Here is a 22,272-nt window from a genome sequence, read left to right as displayed (position 1 = left end):
GGTCCAGCTGTTGTGGATGATTGACCATGACATACGGACCAGCCTTAGGAAATGTAGTTCACAACATCTGGAACGCCAAAAGTTAGGCATTGCTTTACTACAGTTTTTTCGTTTTGGGCACTTTTGTTTCAATAACCAGAAAATCTCTGTGAAATACATATTTTTCATAATTAGTGATACTTCCCTTTAACAGTGTCTCTATAATATACTCTGCTTTTTAGCAGGACTATCTATTAGATAACTCAACAGAAATTTGTCGTTAATGATGCAGAAATTGGTTTCAGATTAAATCAAGAGCTGCTTAATAAGCTAGTGATTTGGCCATGGATATAGTCTGGTATACTGCGTCAATGCTACTTGAAACAGATGGAGATCAGCCACAGACATCTAAAGACTTGCAACGTACAGATAAAATGCTGATATTATGTGGCCGGATTTCTACAAACCAATAAGGATAAAAGGACAAAGTTTATAAAAATATCCAATGCCACAGATAAGCACACAAGATTATGTTTACGGACACCTAATTATCATCTGATTGTTCAAGCATTTCCTCTCTCTGAAAAACACTGGGATCTGAATAACACAATTGCCGCTATCTGCCGCCGTATGCGTGCCCTCCTCTCCTACACTCACTTCCTCTACTTGATTGTCTCCCTTTTATTTCTAGTGACCTGATGTCTATAAATGATTATCCCCACCTGCTTTTTAACAGAAATCATTAAGCAGCTGGATACATCAACAAAGCAGAGCCGTCTTTCATAAATAAGTCAGAAAGATGGCCAGTAATTAAAGAAACCAGTCACCCAAATGAATTATACAACAAATGGGATATTCTGTCTCCTGAATGTAAAATTACTTCTCCTACAGTTTGCAATACCAGAAGAAATTGGGAAGATATGCTTTAACAGTGATGGCTAAACCAGTTCCTATTTTGAACTACGTTCCCCATGATGCACAGACAAATTTTAGCCTCATCGGAGACTACATCCCCATGTCTAAGCCTTTGACAGGCGGATCATCATGGGGCAATTAAGTTCACATCTGCAGTACCAACGTTGGGTATAATAAGAATAGACACACTATTAACTATTGAGGTTTCCTTAGATAATAGCCGACGTAAACACAGTTCTTTGTCCTCCAAATTATCAAAACAGGTCGTCCTTCTGTTGAGTCCTACTATTCCTGTATTGGCTAGGAATGTCCAGCTGATTTTCCAATGTCTTGTTTACTTGGTTTCTAGAAGTTTTTTCTTAACATCCAGATTTGCTGCCACTACCCATGGATGTTACCGAACACGCTCCCACCTGCCAAGAGCTTTCAGAGCATTCTAGAAACACATCAGTGGAGGAGGATTGGGCTGCCGGGAGAACTTGGCATTGGCACTTTAGTATTGTTTTTGATAGATTTTTTTTTTTTTGTTGGGGGGGGGAGGGGAGGGTGGAGGGGGCATAATATCAAGGATTACTCTAGCAAAACACAATGTTTTATTAAAATACTGTTTATAGGTTGGAGTAACCCTTTAAACGTTTTTAGGAATGGATGGCTGTAGACTTAATAAAAGGCATCTGGCAAATATTCTATTGACTGGTTATACCATTTTACAACACCCCAAATTATAGGTCTATAGCATTGCTGTATAATTATTACTCAAATATTAGTAACTGTCTCAACTTCCTAGTTACAGAAAAGAATGCTTTACAAGGAACAAAGAGTAGATAAAATAAAACTCTTACATAGAAAAACAAAAAACAAAACTATAGTGCAACTTCATGGGTTAATCAGGTAGGCATATATTTAATCTATAGATGATCGAGTAGGTCAATCGTCAGCAATGTATAGACTACAAAGTATGCATATAAACAGGCTTCCATTAGCAAGTGCCATGGCCAGACTTCAGTAAATTGGAACCAGTCTTCAGGGTGAGGAAGAGAACTATAGACTCTCTCCTGTCTAACACAAAATATATCTCAGCACATGATGAATGATTTGAGATGGCAGCTGCTGAAATATTGAAACTAAAATCTTATCTAAATGCATGACATCTGAATTCCATCACTATCATTTTTGTTTCCTGATCTTTATTCAAAGGAATTTCTATTTTTTATTCTAAAAAGGATTAACATTTGTTTTTAAAACACCAAAGTTCTGATGACGAGGCAGCTGTAAAGGCAAAGATCCTGTCAGTATACTTCTACTGGTTTTCCTTAAGATCCAGTGGGTTTAGGAAGTCATCACCCTGCAGGCTACAAGAGGCATGTTCCAGTCACACTTCCTGTAAGTCCTATGCTTTTTTTCGGTGAGTATTTCCCAGATTGTGCAGTATTCCTGATCTGTCTGTGTTCTGATTCTTGTGTTATGTGGGTTCAGTTATCTAGTTTCTGTACCTCCACTGCTTTATGATTTACTTTTATGCACAGGTATACCTTGTCATTCATGTGGTCTCAGTCAAATTAGCGGCCACAGTTTGGCCTCCCTTCTGCTTCTGAAGTGGTAATTTCAATATCACGTGAGCAACTCACATGCAATACATCAAGCCATATGTAGGAGGATTCATATTTTAGCCATGTATTGCTCAACTACCCCTACTTCAGCAATCTTACAAACAAAGCAAAACAGACAGCAGGTACAGCTTTTGTAAAAACAAACAAAGCAACATGCCATATATAACCAGTAAGTAATGTCTATAATGTTCTCAAATTGGTATGAAGCACAGCAGGCCAAAAACCACACTTGAATAAAAAAAGAGTCCTGCAGAAAAATATTTAGACAATAAGCTATGCTAGGCCTAGGCCTTTCATTGACTATATACTGCAGGCATCAGTTTATTTATTTAAAGTGTTGCTTCTTATTTTAGATTTCTGGTTCCACTCACTGTGAAAGATTTAAACACTAATGCACGAACCTTCACTCCAGCACCATCAGAGTCTCCTTACTGCAGCTCTGATCCACTTCCTGTTCCTTGGTGACTTGTGTCCAATCAAATGCTTCTCATAGATAAACAATGGCCACACAGCTCGGGTGCATCAATCCCTTATATTTGCCAACAATATATATCATAAAGAAGCACTGAAACCAATGTTTCTCTATGAGACTTCACTTACCTCTGATTTAAAATACATTTCAAAGTGAGTGAGGCAGGAAACACTCCTAGCTGTTTGTTTGACAGCTAAGATGTGTTACTACAGAGATTTTAAAAAGTGCGGGTTTTACTAGAAAAATGCGCTTTTATAAAATAAGACAAAGAGGACATATTGGTAACCAGCCCTAACTTCAGATAGGGAACTGGAGTGTCCCTTTAAAAAGTTGGGAGATAAAAAAAAAATTAAAAAAATCATACATTTAATTTACTAAACGCAGGATTCTGGGATCATGTTGTTTCCACGGCACTGTACATAGGTCAACATTTATGCTATAAAATTATTTTTTTTTTTTTAAATGTTAATGTTATGTTGTCTTATTAAAATAGCAAAATACAATAAGACTTGCACAGACAGACTTACATAGTTACATAGCTGAAAAGAGGCTTGCGTACATCAAGTTCAGCCTTCCTCACATTTGTTTTTTGCTGTTGATCCAAAAGAAGGCAAAAAAAAAAAAACAGTTTGAAGCACAATTTTGCATCAAGCTAGGAAAAAAAATCCTTCTTGACCCCAGAATGGCAGTCAGATTTATCCTTGGATCAAGCAGTTATTACCCTACATTATATCCTTGAATATTCTGTTTTTGCAAGTATGCATCTAGTAGCAGTTTGAACATCTGTATGGACTCTGATAAAACCACTTCTTCAGGCAGAGAATTCCACATCCTTATTGTTCTTACAGTAATAAAACCTTTCCTTTGCCTTAGATGGAATCTTGATCACAGACAGCTCATTCCCATTACATAGAGACAGTCCGCTTCGATAGCACACAGATTTTTCATTGCCAGATGTTTCACTCCTATCACTGTCCTACTGAGACGATGATTCTGATTTGACCAAAATACACACACAACATGCACACACTTGGTGGATTATGAGGTCAGCACATGATGTCACAAGGGGAATATTTCCATGATGCAGTGTGGTATTTACATATAAATGCTGTGGCTGGATATCTATTGTGAAGTCACATTAAAACAATTGTTCAGGATTGCAGAATTATTTCTACAAGTAGATGTTGTCTGATCAGAACATGATAACAGCATGAGAGACATTTTAATGATGCAGCATAGTTATTAAACAGCTATTTTGCTTGTGAGAAGATGGTTTTAAAATTTGTTGATAGTGAAGTGAAAATACGAAAAATGTATACAACACTACTCCAGTAACATTTAACGTCTGACTAAACAACACAGAAACTGCAATCCAATAAGCCTAAATCTAAGCAAATCCTAATGTTATCAGCTGTATCCTAATGTTAAAATATATTTATCAGCTGAACCTCTGGCTTTTATAGTCAGAAAAAAAAATAGTAAATATATTGACAAAAGTGTATAATGTCACAAATCCCAAGTGAATTCAAAATTTCAGGACACAACACATCGCAGAAATGTAAACATAGCAAACTTTGAGAGGCATTTTGGTCTAAAATGTTAAATTCACTTTACCAAACTCACAGCTGCAGGCTTAGGTTCCCGGGGGAATCCCTGTTTTTTTTTTTTCGTTTTTTTTTTTAAACTGCTTGAAAATGGTTTGACAAAAAAAGGAGGGATCGCATCTGCGCAACAGCACCATAACCACTGGAATAAAGTTACAGTGCTTATAATGTCTATTTAATCATAATTGGAATATGAAGGTTTTAAAGAAAAAGATTCTTTTTCTAAACATAATTCATTTGGAACACTACCATCAAAACTAAAACAGCAACTTAAACTTCATGCAAGCCAAAATGTTGCTTTGATGATAATTGTGGATTGTCCTGAATGTAATAATCTCGGAGCACCTCTATTTTGAAATTTTTATTGCGCCCAGCATTAATGCATGCATGTATTAATGAGCTGTGTCAATCCCTTGATGGCTATGTGAAGCATCTAAGCTCTTATTTCCCCTATTTGCAGTCTTCTGTAAGTAACATACATTGGCAACCTATAAATAGTTCATAGCACTAACCATGACTGAAAGAACAGCGACATGTCAAACTATCTGTTATATAAAGTATATAAATATAATACCATTTTCAGATCTGTGTTTCTCAAAAACGTAATTTGCACTAATTGGAATAAATACTGAAATTAGAGACGGACAACGATGGAAAGGATAGGACAAGCATGACAATAGAGAGAGACAAAGACAGACGGACAAATGGATAGACAGACATCCATATAAATGGCCTGCTCCGGCAGAATTCAAATATATGTGCAATGTGCTCTAGGGATATATATATATATATATATATATATATATATATATATAAGCATGCAAATAAAACATAAACCATTTATTGAATTGTAATCGAATTTAAACATGGTGTTGAATTAAATCATTGAAAGTCAGTGGGATCACATATTTGAGTGCTATTACTACATGGAAGTTCACAGTAAGAGAAAGATTGGGGGGGAGTGTTGCGTCTTGAAACAGAAATGATCCTCTAAAGGGTATCATTACAATGACAGAAAGATAGTTACGAATGGCAAGAAAGCATTTAAAGAACAAACAAGATTTAAATAATTACACAGTTGTCTCGTAGAGAATAAGGATGGGTTTCTGTTTCATTACAAAATTGGGGTATACATTTTTTGGGGGGTATATTACTGGGCTTACCTGGTGGTTAGGTTTTGCAACTTCATTGAGGCACAATTTGGTTTCTTGTTTCAACTAGCCAGCTTGCCAAAATGCATATTGTAGTTAAACAGTTGTGGGGTTTTTTTTTTCCCTTAGTTTTTTTCAAATCAAGAACATATTGTCTGCAAATAGGATACATTTCCTGTTTTCCTCTTCTCTTGTGTTTTCTTCATCAACGGTTGCCGGCAACCGTTTTATTTAGCAGCAACTCTTAACAAGCATCACATAAATTAAGAAATATCACCCCATAAATCAATGCTAACACCCGGTGTAGATTTGAATTTAACTGCAGTATGGCCCTGGAAATAGCCTGCAATGTATGCTAGCTTTGACATTCAACCCTTTAGATGCAAAGACATATATCAAATGATTTAAATCAAATAAAAATCAAATTTAAAAAAAAGGACAGTGCAACTAATTAACATTGTGTCATGATTTAGTTATGGCTATAGTTTGGAATGTGTTAAGAAATTGCAATGAGATGGACCACAATTTGCCTTTAGTGATAACCAGAGTTGAGCATTTTCGACATGAGAAAATAACAATGAATTCGCCTCAGCTTTTCCAACATATTAAAGAGACACTCCACTGCCGAAATCCAAAAAAATTACAAATCACTGTTTAGCAGATATACTCACAATTAAAATATATATTAATTTAATTATGCATTTTTTTTTATTAGTGGTATATCTAAAAACAGCTTGCAAAACCTGTAGATGCCTTTGCAAGCCCACACCCCCTAACCCAATCAGAGACTGCCCAACGCAACTCAACGCAGACTGCCCAATGCAACTCAAGGAGAAGTCTTTACAAGGCAGGTGCTCTGGACAACTTCTGCCTCTTGCGTTTAGCTCCACTGAGCTTAACAACTAGGGGTGTACCGAGGTTAATTTATAAAAGACGATTTCTACTGAAATCTGCCTTTTGTAAAATGAAAAAAAGAGGACACATTCTTCACACATTAAGCACTTCAGCAAGCTTTGCAGTGTACCTTTAAAACTGCACATGTAACTACTGAGCAAATACCAAGAGATTTCGAGAAGACAGTAAGATGAAATTCCAATATACACTTAAAACTCATCTTGGATCCTGCATTATTCTCTACAAGATTTTAGAAACTAGACAGGTAAGCATTTAATTTAAATCGTCAAAAATTCATGGCTTTAGCAAATGTAGAAATATGGGATTCTAAATGGCTATTGTTTAGGAAAATTATGTGCAATAATGAGATTTTAGCAAATAAACAACTAGAAATTAAAATTGAATGCCTTTTGCCAGGAAGTGATACAATACCCTGAAGTAAACTAAAATTAAAGTGTCCAAAAAAACAGAAAGATGAAAAATAAATTATTACATTATTGAATTGGTGTGATGCTAAGCTTGATCAGTTCAGGGGTTTAAGTCTAGCATTTGTATCCTTGATATAAGAGAAAAGGCAGATGTGTCACCAGCACCATCAACATATTAACCTCAAAGGACCACAGTTGACATCTTTTTGACACCCAAGGTATATGACAAAGCAAAACTTGACTGAACTGGATGCTGTAACAATGTACTTAGCAAGGAGATGGCAAGATGAGGGCAGGAGAGTGCATGGAATAGAAGAAAGAATAACAAACTAGATTAAACCGTGTGTTAATCAGGAATGGTGTGTTGACTAAACATTGCCAGTTTCCTAGAGAGGTCACGGATATGGACAGGCTTACTTCCAGATGACTAGGGTCTCTCTAAGTCAAAAGGGAAATCCAGACATGGAGTCCTTGCTGTCTGTGCTTAGGGGGTTTCAGCTACACCTCACTGACGATGCCCAACAATGCTGAATTGATTGTCTGGTGTTGCTGTATCTCTAGCACAGAGGAAGCCTGCCCAGCACTGCAGATCACTCTGTAAGTGAACAAATCAGCAAAAACCTGTAGATGTAATCTGCGGATGTACTGAAGACAAGCTATTCGATCTGTTGTCCATTCTCAGTGTTCTCCAAAACTTGCTTTTGATGAACACAAAAATACTAGTCAAACTTTGTGGTAAATACAAGCATAGATAGGCATCCGAATCTGAGCAAGGGAATCAATGACAACGTCAGACAATCTCTACCATCTTGGAACACAAGGAAACAACAACACTGACATCTGTATGTCTGATCGCATACAGAAAACAGACATACAGAGCTGAAAGGATATCTGAAGACTTGTCCAAAGGATCCTAAACAGAGGAACCATGCTCCAAAGGAATGGCTGTCTTCTGCTCCATTCACCAGAATAGCTTGCCTAACTGAAATGGTTTGATGTCATTGGGCACTGGGGAGAGAAAGCAGCAGGAAGATCACTAGACTGGTTGGGCTGAAAGGAGGCAGTAAGAAAAGTCTATAAAATGGCTTCTACTGAGGACGATGGTGTAGCTATGGAAAAGCATATGATATATGTATGCTGAAAAGATTCTAAACAGCTTCTGTCCCCCTAGTTCCCAGCAAAAATAAACACCAGGAAGGTCCAAAAATGCTGACGTTCACATCAGCAGCAAGCAAGGAGGCACACATAATGACTGATAGAGGCAGCCATCATCTTCTAAACTGTGCATGTAGTGCCCAATTTAACCAGCCTGTGGAAAGCTGGAGAAAGCAGGGCTAAACATTCACACACACAAAGGGTGGGAAAATGAGCATGTGCATGGCCAATCTAGCAACTCACTGAGGCTTGGTAATACTCACTCAAGCTGCATGGGCATCAAAGAGAACAGGGAGAATCTCTCCTCACCCCAACCAATTGGGCGATCCAATGTACCACATATGCCTCTCGTGGACCATGTCCACATGAAAGGAAACACCAAAAACTAAGTTACATCAGACCAATAATATTGACAAACCAACCACCTAAAAATGGGAGTAAGCCCAGAAGTGGACTACTAAATATCAAAAAGGTAGGAAGGGAGAATAAATAAAATATAACCTTTAATTATTCACTATGTAAAAAAAAAAAAAAAAAAAAAGTTAGCAAACTTGAAAAAGGAAATATTCACTATATCTTTATTACCATGTATAAAATCTTATACAACCAAATCCATCACAGATAATCAAAAAGGCTAACTGGGTGGCTGTAGTATGTATGATTTAACTGTGCCATGTTCCCTGTGCTTCTGTGTTGCAAAATACATGTTCATTTCTTTACACAAGCTTAAGATGGGCAAAACTGATTTAAAAGGAACATTCCAAGCACCATCACTAGTAGGGAGAGCTGTAGTGGTTACTTCAGTGTAAGTAGTCAAACCATTTTAGAATGTTTTGACTACTTACCTGCCGCTTTTGGCCTCAACTAGTGCCCATGGAGATTAATAAGCTGACATTCTCAGCCAATGAGCTAGCCCCCCCCCCCCCCCCCCCCCCTCCCGCAGGGCTTAGTTCAAGTTACCGTAAGCTCCTGCTTCTCTCCATCATCAGTAGTGAAGATGGGGAGCACGCATGGCACCATAACAACTACAAAATGTTGTGGTGGTTATGGTGCTTGGCATATTTCTTTGTCAAATGAGAAAGAACACAGAAACGATTAAATTACATGAGTGTCCAAATAGTAGCGTTAGATACTATATTTGTAATTCACAAAAAAAGTACAAAGCATGCTGTGTATTAATATGTATTCAAATAATTAAATACCACTGTATATATTACATAGACCGCACACTATATTTAAGAATTAAATTAATAAATACATAGGGATTAGAATAAATATTAAAACATTTGGGTTTGCGTTAGCTGCACAAACACTTTCAATGCATATATTACCCAGTCTAAATTATAATCTAAATGTTGAACAATCTCGCTCTTTCAGAAATCACTTGATTCAGGAAAATAAATAAACAAAGCAAAATGTAACGGCACAAATGCCTTGTAAAGCGGCATTTTAAAGGCAGATCATCTGAATGTGCAGGTGCAAAATATACCAGTCCCTAGAGTTTTCTAATTAGATCATAAATTATACCACATGGTATAATGCAGGATCCATGGAGATAATTTTCAGAAAAGCCAAAGGTCCTTAAATTAAAGATGCAGAGACATATGCTTGGAGAAAACATCGTATTTTGCAAGACGATAAAGTGGAGCATTTTCGAGAAATTCAAGACCCTGTCCTGTGTTTGGTTGTATAATACCCCTTTCTTTAAACAATTGTCAATTGTGAATTCTGTAAATTACAAGGGAAAAGACCGCTCTTCAAAAATGTAAATATAATAGAACTAATTATTTTAAGCACAAATATACAAGCCATATATATGATTTATCCTCATAAGAATAAACACCATAATAGATCTTTTTTTCCAAGAAGGATCATTTATTTCCTTTACTGTCTACAGTGACATCACAGCTCACAATGCGGTCACTGGCCAGTCTCAAAAGATATTACGACCAAAGTTTAGAACCTTTATTTTAAGGACTGTCCCATATATGTGGGGCAGAAGCAATACCAAAACAAAATATAACAATCACTTTAAGTGTTATCAATTGTTGGCCAATCAAATTGCATTTTAATGTTTAGGCCAAATTAGCTGAACTGGGAATATTATAAGTCACCTGTTTTAGGTGCCACCAGTCTGGCCTTAAATTTAAAATCTCTATGAATTCATTTTGTAGCCATGATAATTTCCACTGGTGAACAGCCATGCAGGAAATAAATATTTGTATTCTTTAGAAATATTAATAGGGTGCCATAACTGCTGCAGCTTATACATTAGTTATTATCAGCGTATACAAAGATTATCTTGTGCTCCCTAGTTATTTTCCTTAATTACTACTTTAATCAAAGTTATCAAAAACGTTATTTGATAAAAAAAAAAAAAAGTTTTTTAATACTAAATAATAACTCCCAGAATCAGAAAACGGTGTGCATCACACCTAGTGAACGCATAATTTTAATATTTCGTCGAGATATTATAAAAGTCGTGTTTATTACGTGACAGTTCTGTAGAAATGACCGGATTGAGGATTATTTTTAAAAACAGGTCAAATAAATGACTGTGCTGTAGAGAAATATCATGTTTTCATTTAGGAAAATAATGCAATTGAACAAATACCTAACATTTTTTTTTATTTGAAAACACCTGGGAGATTCGGTCACTAGGCGGAACTATTTTGTCGTTCTTCATCAGCCGTGTAATACGACATCAGAATGAAATAAGGTGCTTTCACAGTTCTACAATTAAAGGATTCAGCTGTAATCACCCAACACACTATCTCTGCCTTTTAACAGTTCCAATCAGTAGCAGATCTAGGTGTAATCAACAGCAGCAGGGGGCTTTAGAAAGCAAAACAAAACAAAAACAGCAGGAATCTTTGCTAATATACATTAATTGGCACGAGCCAACATTATAGTGTACGAAAACAGTCGCTCCACTTACTAAGCAACTTTCTGTTAAGTCACGGGTTACAATTACGAGGGACACATTTTAAGGGATACATTTCTGCACTGACCCCAAATGATCCTATTCAAATCACTACCAGTATAAATTCTTTATTTCTTCCACTCGAATAAGACTGTCCTAGTATCACATTACAATGTATCAGACAATTTAAAATGGTACTGATACTAGCTGAGGAGATTTAGTTTAGACCAGGGCTGGTCAACCTTTTAATACCTACCGCCCACTTTTGTATCTTGGTTGATGGTAACTTTTTCTTACCGCCCACCAGTGCCGCAGTAACTAATTTTCTAGCGCAAGTGCGATTTATGTTTTTTTCTCCTTTTCTTCTATTTTCTATTCTACCTTTTTTTTTCTCCTATGTGTGTCTACGAGGTTCTGTGTGCGTGAAGGGTGCTGTGTGTGTTTGTGTGTGAATGGTGTAGTGTGTGTGTGAAGGGTGCTCTATATGGGTGAGGGGTGCTGCGCGTGTGTGAGAGGGGCAGTGCGTGTGTGGAGGGGCAGTCTGTGTGTGTGTGTGTGTGTGTGTGTGAGAAGGGGGCAGTATGTGTGTATGTGTGTGTGTGTGTGAAGGGGCAGTCTGTGTTTGTGTGTGTTTGTGTGAAGGGGCAGTCTGTGTGTGTTTGTGTGCGTGAAGGGGCAGTCTGTGTGTGTGTGTGTGTGTGCGTGTGTGTGAAGGGGCAGTCTGTGTGTGTGTGTGAAGGCGAAAGTCTGTGTGTATGTGTGAAGGGGGCACTCTCTGTGTGTGTGTGAGGGATGTAGTATGTTTGTGTGTTTATGTGTGACAGGTGCATAGGGTTTATGCTGTGTTTAGGTGGGTGAGATGTGAAAATCTATCTTAATGTCTCCCCCTCCCTTCTTCTTACCTTTTAACAGGGAGGAGGGACATAATGCTGCAAGCACTGGCTGTCCAGTGGCAGCATGTTCAATTTAGCCTGCAGCTCCTCCGGCTGCAGGCTGACTCTCCTGTGCTTCTGCCAGCACAGCACTGTATTGGAGCGTTGTCATGGTAAAGTGCGGAAACACTCCGACCAGACTGCTCGCGGGAGGAACACAGACCCTACCAGGCCCTTCCCTCCCTCTGCTGGAACTAAGTGCCAGCGGGCCGGTGAGGGGGATCTTTGATCTCCTCACCAGCCCAAGAGGGCTTACAGCAAGGCTGGCTCTGCTTGGTCCAGCAAGGGAGATGAAAGGATCTCCTCTGCCAGCCTTGGTCCACAGCCATCTAGGCCCACTGGGCGTTTTCAGCAGAACCCACCACCGCCCACCTGAAATCCTAAACTGCACACTAGTGGGCAGTAGGGCCCAGGTTGACTAGCCCTGGTTTAGACAGTTTTGGTGTACCTGTGCCCCAACATACAGGGCAGTTCTCAAAAGGACAATTTAAAGAGTATAACTAGGTGGCAGCAATTTACTGCAGCTTATACATGAAATGTATACTGTCCACTTATTTATACTTTGTTCTACTTTCAGTTGTGTTTCTTCACACCGCTGTAAATGTACTATAAATAATTCAGTGTTGTGTTTGACAATCCATGAAATAGTTTTATATTTTGTCCACAGACACTCATTTACTCTATTTAAATGCTAAACTGTTACCATGAGAACCACCATGGCCGTTTTATACCCACGTTCAAAGTCTCCTAGTACACCAATCCTCTCGAATATAATGTTCAGTCGAACACCAACTAAATCTTCAGACTATGTCTACATGCTTTATATAGTGAGTGTCAACCACATGTTTGATTTGCATTAGCAAGAGGAATACCTAATAAAGTATACACAGTGTACATCTTCCCCCCCATAAATGTTAATGTCATATTAACTATGATCTGTAAAATTGCACATGCTTTCTTAAAGTCATTATTATCAGGGTTCTTACCGTGACATCCAGGCGGCCAGGTGTGGTCGCCCTAGGGTCATCCAACAGGAGATTTGAGCCTGGGAACTTTGCAGTCCTGGGCCTGTATTCTACCTTTGAGCCACAGCAGTTTTGTTTGTTTTTCAAACTTTTCCACTTCTGTTCATCCTGGCTTGTCTGCAGCACTGGGGGCTGGACCTTGACAATTGCTGTGCTTCACCTGACCCTGATCAGACATCAGCAGGGTATATAAACACAGCCTTGCCCTGTGAACTTGATCAAGTCTTTGATCCTGTTGTGTGTGTTCCGTACCAGTGTTCCTGTCTATTGATATTCTACTTCATATTGACCCCAGCTTCTGACATCGTTTACCTCTGGCATCCCTTGACTTCGGCTACTCTACGTTGATCCTGACCTCTGGCATCCTTTGACTTCGGCTATCCCTGGACTATCCTGCTGTTTGTGTCCTTGTCTGTACTGCGACTTGGAACTTCATCCTGCACACCCCCCATGCACAGAGTCACAGGCCAGGTGAATTCTTACCTGACCACCTTGGCCTGTGTCTATTTGCAAGGGTGAGCAACATATCTGCGCTACAGACTCCCAACTCAGGTAAGATCCCGACAATTATACAGTATATGGGAAAGATGTACAAAAATATCCCATTCTCCAGCATGGGACTGGGAAGTGCTGGCCTGAGTAAAATATTTTGACTGATATGTTTTTTTATTTTAAATTGAAAGTAGCTTAGGAACAAGAATTAAGTAGGTTACATTCAAACAGAAAATATAAGGAAAAAAATGCACTCTCACATAATAGTTCTAACACAAACCTTTATGTGATATATGGTTATGATATCATTTGAGCCATTAGATTACACTAACTAGAGTATATGTTTACATTCCCGCTCTAAGTCTGCCCTCACAGGCTGTATACCAGACAGCCACTAGAGGACTTTCCGGAAACGAAACTGACCTTTAGTCCATTATCTGACGCTGGACGTCCGCACGCTCTGCATGAGGACCTCTAGCATCAGATTTTTTTCTATAGGAAAGCATTGATCCTAATGCGAGCGTGGCCATTGCAGCGCATGCGTATTATGTCTCACACGCCGTCTGTGGCGGGGAGGAGCATGGGCGGAGCCTGACCCAGCACTGAGGGATAACGGCGCTGGATTCAGGTAAGTGACTGAAGGTGTTTTAACTCCATTCAGCCCTGCGGGAGGGGGGCACTGTAGGATTCTATAGTGCCATGAAAACGTCTTTGTTTTCATGGCACTATAGGATCCTTTTAATGTTCTTCAATGTTCTTCTTTTTTCCATTATGACTGGATCATAATGATTTGCTTCACTTTTCTGTGACAATATGTAAGCATCAAACAAAGAGACATTATTCAATAACTACAGCAGCTATATAAAACATATTGTCTCTCACCTGGTCCTGAAGGTGTTCAGAGCTGTAGGGAAACCAACGGTTATCAGGACAGTCAATCAACAAGATGTTGTTTCTGAAATGAATAAAAAAAAACATGCAGTGTTATAATGCATATTATAAGGAATACATTTGGGCATCTACCATGTAGCACAACATTGTTAAAATGAGTGGTAAAAAGCTCACTGAAGTATCCCTCAAGTTCCATTTAGCATTTTCATACTTTTCAAATCAAGAATGTAGGGAAGGAGTATGGCATGCCAGCGTACACTGATTAATAGCCAGCCCTGCAAGCCGGCCAAACAAAACTGCCCAACTACTGAGCTCTGCTCATGCATTCTTCTAGGGCAAATGTAACTTAAAATGACCATGAGAAATCAATGACCTATTTGTGTTACTGGAGTACCATATCGGAACAGACTTTAAACTGTTGGGAGATGTGTTTTTTATTATCACTATAATTGATATAGCACCAATGTATTCTGCAGCATCTTACAACAATACATTGGGGTTAAAATAACAAGTACTGACATACAAAGTAGTGTTGACAGAGACAAAAGGTGAAGAGGTCCTTGCTCAAAAAGCTTGCAATCTAAAAGGGAAGAAGACTATAAAAGGATAAAAAGCATGTAGGAGGGTAGGAGAGGATGAAGGGAGAATTTACCCAGGAATATGGTAAACTTTCTTAATGCGGTGAATTTTTAGTGATTTCTTAAAGGACTGTAGGCTAGGAGAAGGTCAAGTAGAACTGGATAGAGCATTCCATATAAAAGGTGAAGTCCTGTAGATTAGAATTACCAGTTGGATCAGTGAAGGAAGTAGTGAAAAGTAGTATTGTTTGTAGTTTATAGAAGAAATGTAACAAGGATAGAGTTGCCAACAGTTCTTTACGCCAGTAGTTTCAATTGGATCATGAAAGATAAGCCAACGTAAAGACTGGCAGAGGGGTGAGGAGCAACGGGTGAGTTAGATAAGTCTGGCAGCAACATTTATATATGGCTGGAGTAGGGCTATGTAGGCAAGGGGTAGGCAAACAAGAAGAAATAATCAAAGAGTGAGACGATGAGCACATGAACAATTGCCTTAGCAGCATCTTGTATTGGATGGAAAGGATGGGGGGGGGGAGGAAGGTGAGGACAGAGTTCAAAAGGACACAAAGACAGTGAGGGGGGGTTGATGTAAAAGATGTTTGGCTGACTAGAAGTAAATCAGACAAAGGAGGAGGAATAACTGAAGGAGGAACGTTCAGTTTTAGAATAGTTTAGAATAGTTAAGTTTCAGAAAACAAGGAGATATCCAAAAGGGGCCTAGAACTAAGCTTTGGGGAACACCAACTGAGAAAGGTATTGGGGACGAAGGTGGTGCCATAAAAATGATACGACAAATGAGCATGGAGAAAGATAGGAAGGAAATCATGTGTCAAAGGCAGCAGAGAGGTCAAGGAGAATTAAGAGAAAATAGTGGCCTTTGGATTTAGCTGTGAGAAAATCATTGATTCCTTTAGTAAGTGGCGAGAGCAATTTTGACTGTAGATGGTCATGGATGAAGTTGGAATTAAAAAACTTAGTAAGATGGGTGTACACAAGCCACTCTAAAAGCTTATGGGTGAATAAAAGAATGGATATGGGACAGAAGACAGAGGGAGAAGCACGATCAAGAGAAGAATTCTTCAGGGTAGGACAGATAATTGCATGTTTTAGCAAAGTGGGAAAAGTCCTGAAGACAGAGAGAGATTGAAAATATGATGAATTAGGGAACGAGCAAAACAAGAGTCCAAGTTAGATTGGATGAGGTGAGAAGATTCTCTGGTTACACTGGTTACACTGGGGATATTGCTCAAGATCTTAATAGCACATCTGCTTAACCCTTTAGTGACCAGACCGCTTTTCATTTTTCTTACCGTTAAGGACCAGAGCTGTTTTTACATTTCTGCAGTGTTTGTGTTTAGCTGTATTTTTCCTTACTCATTTACTGTACCCACACATATTATATGCCATAAAATAGTCTTTCTAAAGATACCATTATTTTCATCATATCATAGTTAAGCACTTTGCTATTACCAAACCATTTTTTTTTTTTCAAAATTAACGTTGTAACATTGTTGCAACGTTTTAATGTTGTGTCAGGTTCTCTGGGGACTAAAATACCTTATTTGGAGGGTGCACATTCCAGTTTTGCAACTTGGAATTTTCACAGCTGGTCATCATTTTTGAAACCGGCCAATGTAATTTACCCCCAACAAACCATATATTTTTGGTATTTCAAATGGTGGTATTTTAACACTTTCCATGCATTAATTCTACCACCAGTCTTTGTCAAACTTTTGGGCAGTCATTTTTTGTCTCCGACAGTCCCCCCCCCTCCTCCCCCCCCCCGACCGTGATCGCCGTGGATCGCTGGTCCAGGCCTCCTATTTGCTGCAGACGTCCTATTTGCCTCGGTCGTTAAGGGGATATGTATTTATAACGTAATTCTAAATGCATTTTGATTTAAATATATATGTATATTAATATCAAAATACAGTTAGAACAAATTTAAACCGATATATACATTTTTTTTAAATGTATTATTTTTATTTTAGATACATATATATATATATATATACAATTAACGTCATTCTAAGTGTATTTTAATATTTATATATATAATTATATAGATTAATATTAAAATACACTTTTATATATTACATATACACATGATCTAAGTACTTTTATTAACTTTATTAAACCTTACAATAACTTTTATTTGCTTTTCAAACTTTTGTGCAGGCGTGAGGGGGACAGCCGGAGAGCTGAGGCACTCCCCCTGCAGGCACTGCACAAGCCGGCTATGCAATTGTGAGGACCCCACGATCACATGGCACGGGAGGGCCAGATCGCCAGCGATCAGGTAAGTGGGGATTTACTATCAGACTACCAGGTACGTCCGCGGTCATTTTTTGCCAGACATACCTGGTACGTCCGAGGTTAGAAAGGGGTTAAACCAGTGGAAACAACAAACTCATAAATGTAAGAATAATAAGACAAAAAAATTGTACGGAGTCCCAGCTCCTGTAGTATTACACCACGGCCGAGGCGTCCTATAGGCGAGTCGCCTAGGACGCACCGGCCTGGGGGGCGCAAGAATTGAGTGACCAGGCAGGAGGGAAGCGCATAGCGCTTCCTCCTACCTGTCACTCAGTGTAGCGTGGCCGGGCAGCGCTGGTGGCGGACCGCGGTACAGGAGCATCTGTTTCCTGTACCCAGCCGGACTGACAGGAAGTGAGCGCACGTCCTGTCAGTCCTGCCGGGTACAGGAAACAGAAACTCCTGTAACGCGCTCTGCTGCCCGGCCACATCACAAAGATAGGTAGGAGGCACAACGGATGGGTGGGGAGAGGAACCACTGAGGGGGGGAGGCAGATGACCACCAAGAAGGCGGGTGGGTGAGGTAGGACCATTAAGCAGGAGGAGGGGGGAGAGGTAGGACCACTAAAGGGGGAGGGAGAGGGGAGACAAGATCAGTAAGAGGGGGGAGAGAGGGAGGACCACTAAGGTGGTGTGGGAAAGAGAGGACCACTAAGGGGGAGGGAGAGAAAGAAGACCACTAAGGAGGTCACACAGAGTCGCTTCTGAGGGAGACACACAGAGGAGCCTGGGGGGAAAACAGACACACAAAGGGGCTTGGGGGAGTGAGACACACAAAGAGGTTGGGAGGATGTAGAAGACACACAAGGAGCTTGTAAGAGATACACTAAAGGTGGGTGTAAGACACAAAACTTAAAAGAAAAAAATATTAAAATGTTGTTTGCCTAGGACGGCACATATATATATTTGTCTATCATTTAGAAAGGGTTCATTTTAAATCAATACTGACTTTGTCAGTCAGGACAATCTGCTTCTGTGACATATTTTTCTGTGTGTCTACTGATGTGTGTTTCTATTCCAAGTTTTCTAACTTCTGAAAATGTGTTCTAGAGAAAGCTTTCTTAAAATCCTCCCCAGGGAAGTTAAAGTAGCTGTTTCTAAATTGAAGAAAAAAAACAAAAGCCAGTTGTCATGATAGCTGACTATTATCAGGTAAGAAATGTAGTACAAATAAACACTTTAAAGAGAAGCAAAAGTTAGCAGAACATCTGTCAGAGTGAGAAATATAAAGATAACCCTTTGTATGACATTGGTGTCCACAATATATTACATATTAACGCACGGAGGACAATTTGGACACACAAAAGGGTTAATTATTTGCTACTATTTAATTTTGTGGAGAGATATTTCTTACTGCATGCTTAACTTTTGTTTCCCTCAATCTGTAAGACAATTACCAGAAAGGTCTTGAAAAAATATTTATAAAGGTTCAAAATCTAAAAGAAAATTTACAGAGACTGTTATCATTCAGAGCAATGAATTTCAAGTGTAGGGATGGGATATGAATGGGCTTAGTAAATTTCTATACACTCTAGGGGGCAACATCAGAGGCATACCTAGTTTACCTGGCACCCCTGACATATATGGATGTTGGCACCACTCTACCCCAGAATTGCAAGCTTTTGTGTGTCACTCAGCACCGCCACATCCTTTTAAAATCTCCTGACAGTTCTTGAGTGTTTCTCCTAATCCCCCCTTTTGTTCTTACTTGTGTCCTAACCCCTTTTACCCGCTTGTGTGTCTTTAAACGCTTACTACTTCTTGTTCACCTCTTAACCCCCTTATCTCCTATGTGTCTCCTCATCCCCTTTAACACTTGTATCTCTTCTTACCTTTTTTGGTTTCCCCCACATACTTTACACAGTCACATCCATATAAAGACGTACAACCATACGCAGTTACATGCACACAGTCACACATACAGCGGCAGTTACAGGCACACAGATACATGTACACAGTTACATACACAGTGATACCCAAATATATAGTCACAACCAGTAAATTTCGAATTAATGTGTGGGTGAGAATATGGCTAGTTTATTTGACAGTGAATGATTAGGTATGATTAGGTATGATTGCGAATAAAAATGAATGTGTGCCGAAGTATGGCTAGTAAAGTATGCAAGTGTGTGTCTGATTAGGTGTGCTTATGATTGTGTAGGAACATGGAGCTAATTAATGATTATGTCAGAAAGTTTGTCTAGTCAGTTACTCTAACACAATGTTTCCCAATTGGGGTTCCGCAAGAACAAAAATGGGGTTCCGCCGTAATTTCGGCAAACAAAAGGGCCGCCGCGATTTGGCCCGGTCGTGTACCTGATAATTGAGGCGGGCGGCGAGTGAGCACTCTCCCCTGCTCAGCTCCCTTGTGTGCACCGTAGTGATGCCGGAGCCAGAATATGAAATCACTAGGAGGTGCGTGAGGGAGCTGAGCAGGAAGATCACTGCTGCCTCACCGCCTGCACTATACGCCAGCAGCCGCAATGGACCCCAGGGACCACACGCCAGCCGCTCAGCCCAGCAGCCCCAATGGACTTCAGGGAAATAGAGACTCCATGCCAGCACTCCCAAAGGTAGGGAGGCTGGGTGGAGTGAAATTATAAAAAATAAATAAATTGTGTGTGTGTGTGTGTGTGTGTTTGTCACTGAGAGTGTATGTGTGTTTGTCACAGAGTGTATGTGTGTTTGTCAGTAAGTGTGTGTATGTGTGTATGTCAGTGAATGTGTATGTGTACTTGTCAGTGAGAGTGCATGGGTGCTTGTTAGTGTGTGTGTATGTGTGTTTGTCACAGAGTGTATGCGTGCTTGTCAGTGAGTGCATGCATGCTTGTCAGTGAGAGTGTATGTGTGCTTGTCAGTGAGTGTGTGTGTGTGTGTGTGTATGTAAGTGTATTTGTTAGTGAGAATGTATGTGTGCTCATCAGTGAGAGTGTATGTGTTTGTATGTGTGTCTGTAAAAGAGTATGTGTGTTTGTCAAAGTGTATGTTTTTCTGAGTGTGTCAGTGTGTGTATCTGTGTGTCAGTGTGTATATGAATGTGTGTGTATGTGGCAATGTTTTTATATGTGTGTCTGTGTGTTAATGTGTTTGTGTATGTACGTGGTATGTATGTATGTACGTGGCATACGTACAGCAATCATATGTGCATACATCCCAGCAATTAAACACAATCCCGGCAATCAAACACGTATATGTGCATACATCCCAGCACTCAAACACCAACACAACATGCAAACACACTCCTGCAAACACAAACATTACATACAAAACCCCCTGGATTCAAATTTCTAATTGATATATAAACACTAATACTACTAACAAATGTACATCTGCATTTAAAAGCTAACACTACATCCAAGCACACCCCTGCACGCAAATGCAAACATTACATAGACACAGCCCTGTATCAAAACGCTAACATTATATGCAAACACCAACTGTACACACAAAAGCACACCTGCCCCTAAGTACTACTATCTGTTTACTATCTGCACTACGGCGCCCCAACATGTTTTGGGTTCTACATTGTTAGCGCATTATGTGAAAGGGTTCCACAGGAAAAATTAATTGGGAACCCATGCTCTAACATTTACATATAAAACTAGCCATAGTCTATTACACACACAAAAATGACCTGTGCACTCATACACAGCCACACACGTAATTAGCAGATCACAGCTACTCGGAATAATTTGTGTTCATGGACACATACTGGGCCATATTAAATATCAAACGCTTTACATGAAATGCATTAATGATTTAGCAAACATGCTACAGATATTTTGCCTTACACATTTTGAGTTTTAAAGCCCTTTGGCATTGGTGAGAAATCAAATAATTATCTGCTGAAAATTATTAAGACTGTGAAGCCTGACATTACTGGATGTCATAGAATCAACCGGAAGGTAAAACACAGACTATTACATAGTTACATAGTTAGATAGCTGAAAAGAGACTTGCGTCCATCAAGTTCAGCCTTCCTCACACCTGTTTTTTGCTGTTGATCCAAAAGAAAAGAAAAAAACCCAGTTTGAAGCACAATTTTGCAACAAGCTAGGACAAAAAATTCCTTCTTGACCCCAGAATGGCAGTCAGATTTATCCTTGAATCAAGCAGTTATTACCCTACATTGAAAGATTATATCCTTGAATATTCTGTCTTTGCAAGTATGCATCTAGTAGCTGTTTGAACATCTGTATGGACTCTGATAAAACCACTTCTTCAGGCAGAGAATTCCACATCCTGATTGTTCTTACAGTAAAAAAACCTTTCCTTTGCCTTAGACGAAATCTTCTTTCTTCCAGTCTAAACGCATGGCCTCGTGTCCTATGTAAAGTCCGGTTTGTGAATAGATTTCCACACAATGGTTTGTATTGGCCCCGAATATATTTGTATAATGTTATCATATCCCCTCTCAGGCGACGTTTTTCTAAACTAAATAGGTTTAAATTTGTTAACCTTTCTTCATAGCTGATATGTTCCATTCCTTTTATTAATTTTGACTATGGACAGGTGGAAAACATTTCAAATCAGTCTTTTATTCTCTGGATTTAAAAATGAATAAGGATAACCTGTAACCCCAAGCTAAAACCATCTATCCACAGGTCTAACCAATTTATCCTTACTGGAGGTAACTTTGCAACTTAGTTACCAGCAGAACACTCAAAATAACACATTCAGTCTTTAGTGAATTAAGCCAGAATATGTGTCCACCTTCTTAGACAGGGATGGAACCCATAAAACGTAATAACTCAGCATATAGAATTTTCTTTCTTTTGTAGACATGAATATATGACTTCTGAAGAACGTTATGGGAATAAACCCTTCTGAGGCTTACTCAACTAATTAAACCATTTAATGAGGCAGAACAATTGTTGCAGTTGAAAAAATGCGATTTTATGAAGACA

The 22,272-nt window shown here is 39.2% G+C and overlaps 1 protein-coding gene across 2 annotated transcripts in view; it reads right to left on the bottom strand.

Moving 5' to 3' along the window:
• The window catches only part of TBC1D5 (TBC1 domain family member 5), a 571,110-nt gene that overhangs the window by 427,024 nt on the left and 121,814 nt on the right, over window positions 1-22,272 (bottom strand). For both annotated transcript variants that reach the window (XM_063452310.1, XM_063452309.1), the window contains exon 3: window positions 14,463-14,535. The gene's annotated coding sequence lies outside the window, so the exon portion shown is untranslated. The remainder of the gene's footprint in view (window positions 1-14,462; window positions 14,536-22,272) is intronic.

The sequence above is a fragment of the Pelobates fuscus genome, chromosome 4 (genome assembly GCF_036172605.1).
Source record: "Pelobates fuscus isolate aPelFus1 chromosome 4, aPelFus1.pri, whole genome shotgun sequence".
Taxonomy (NCBI): Eukaryota; Metazoa; Chordata; class Amphibia; order Anura; family Pelobatidae; genus Pelobates; species Pelobates fuscus.
Note: the sequence above shows the minus strand (reverse complement) of the source record. Positions and strands in the feature narration are given on the sequence as shown.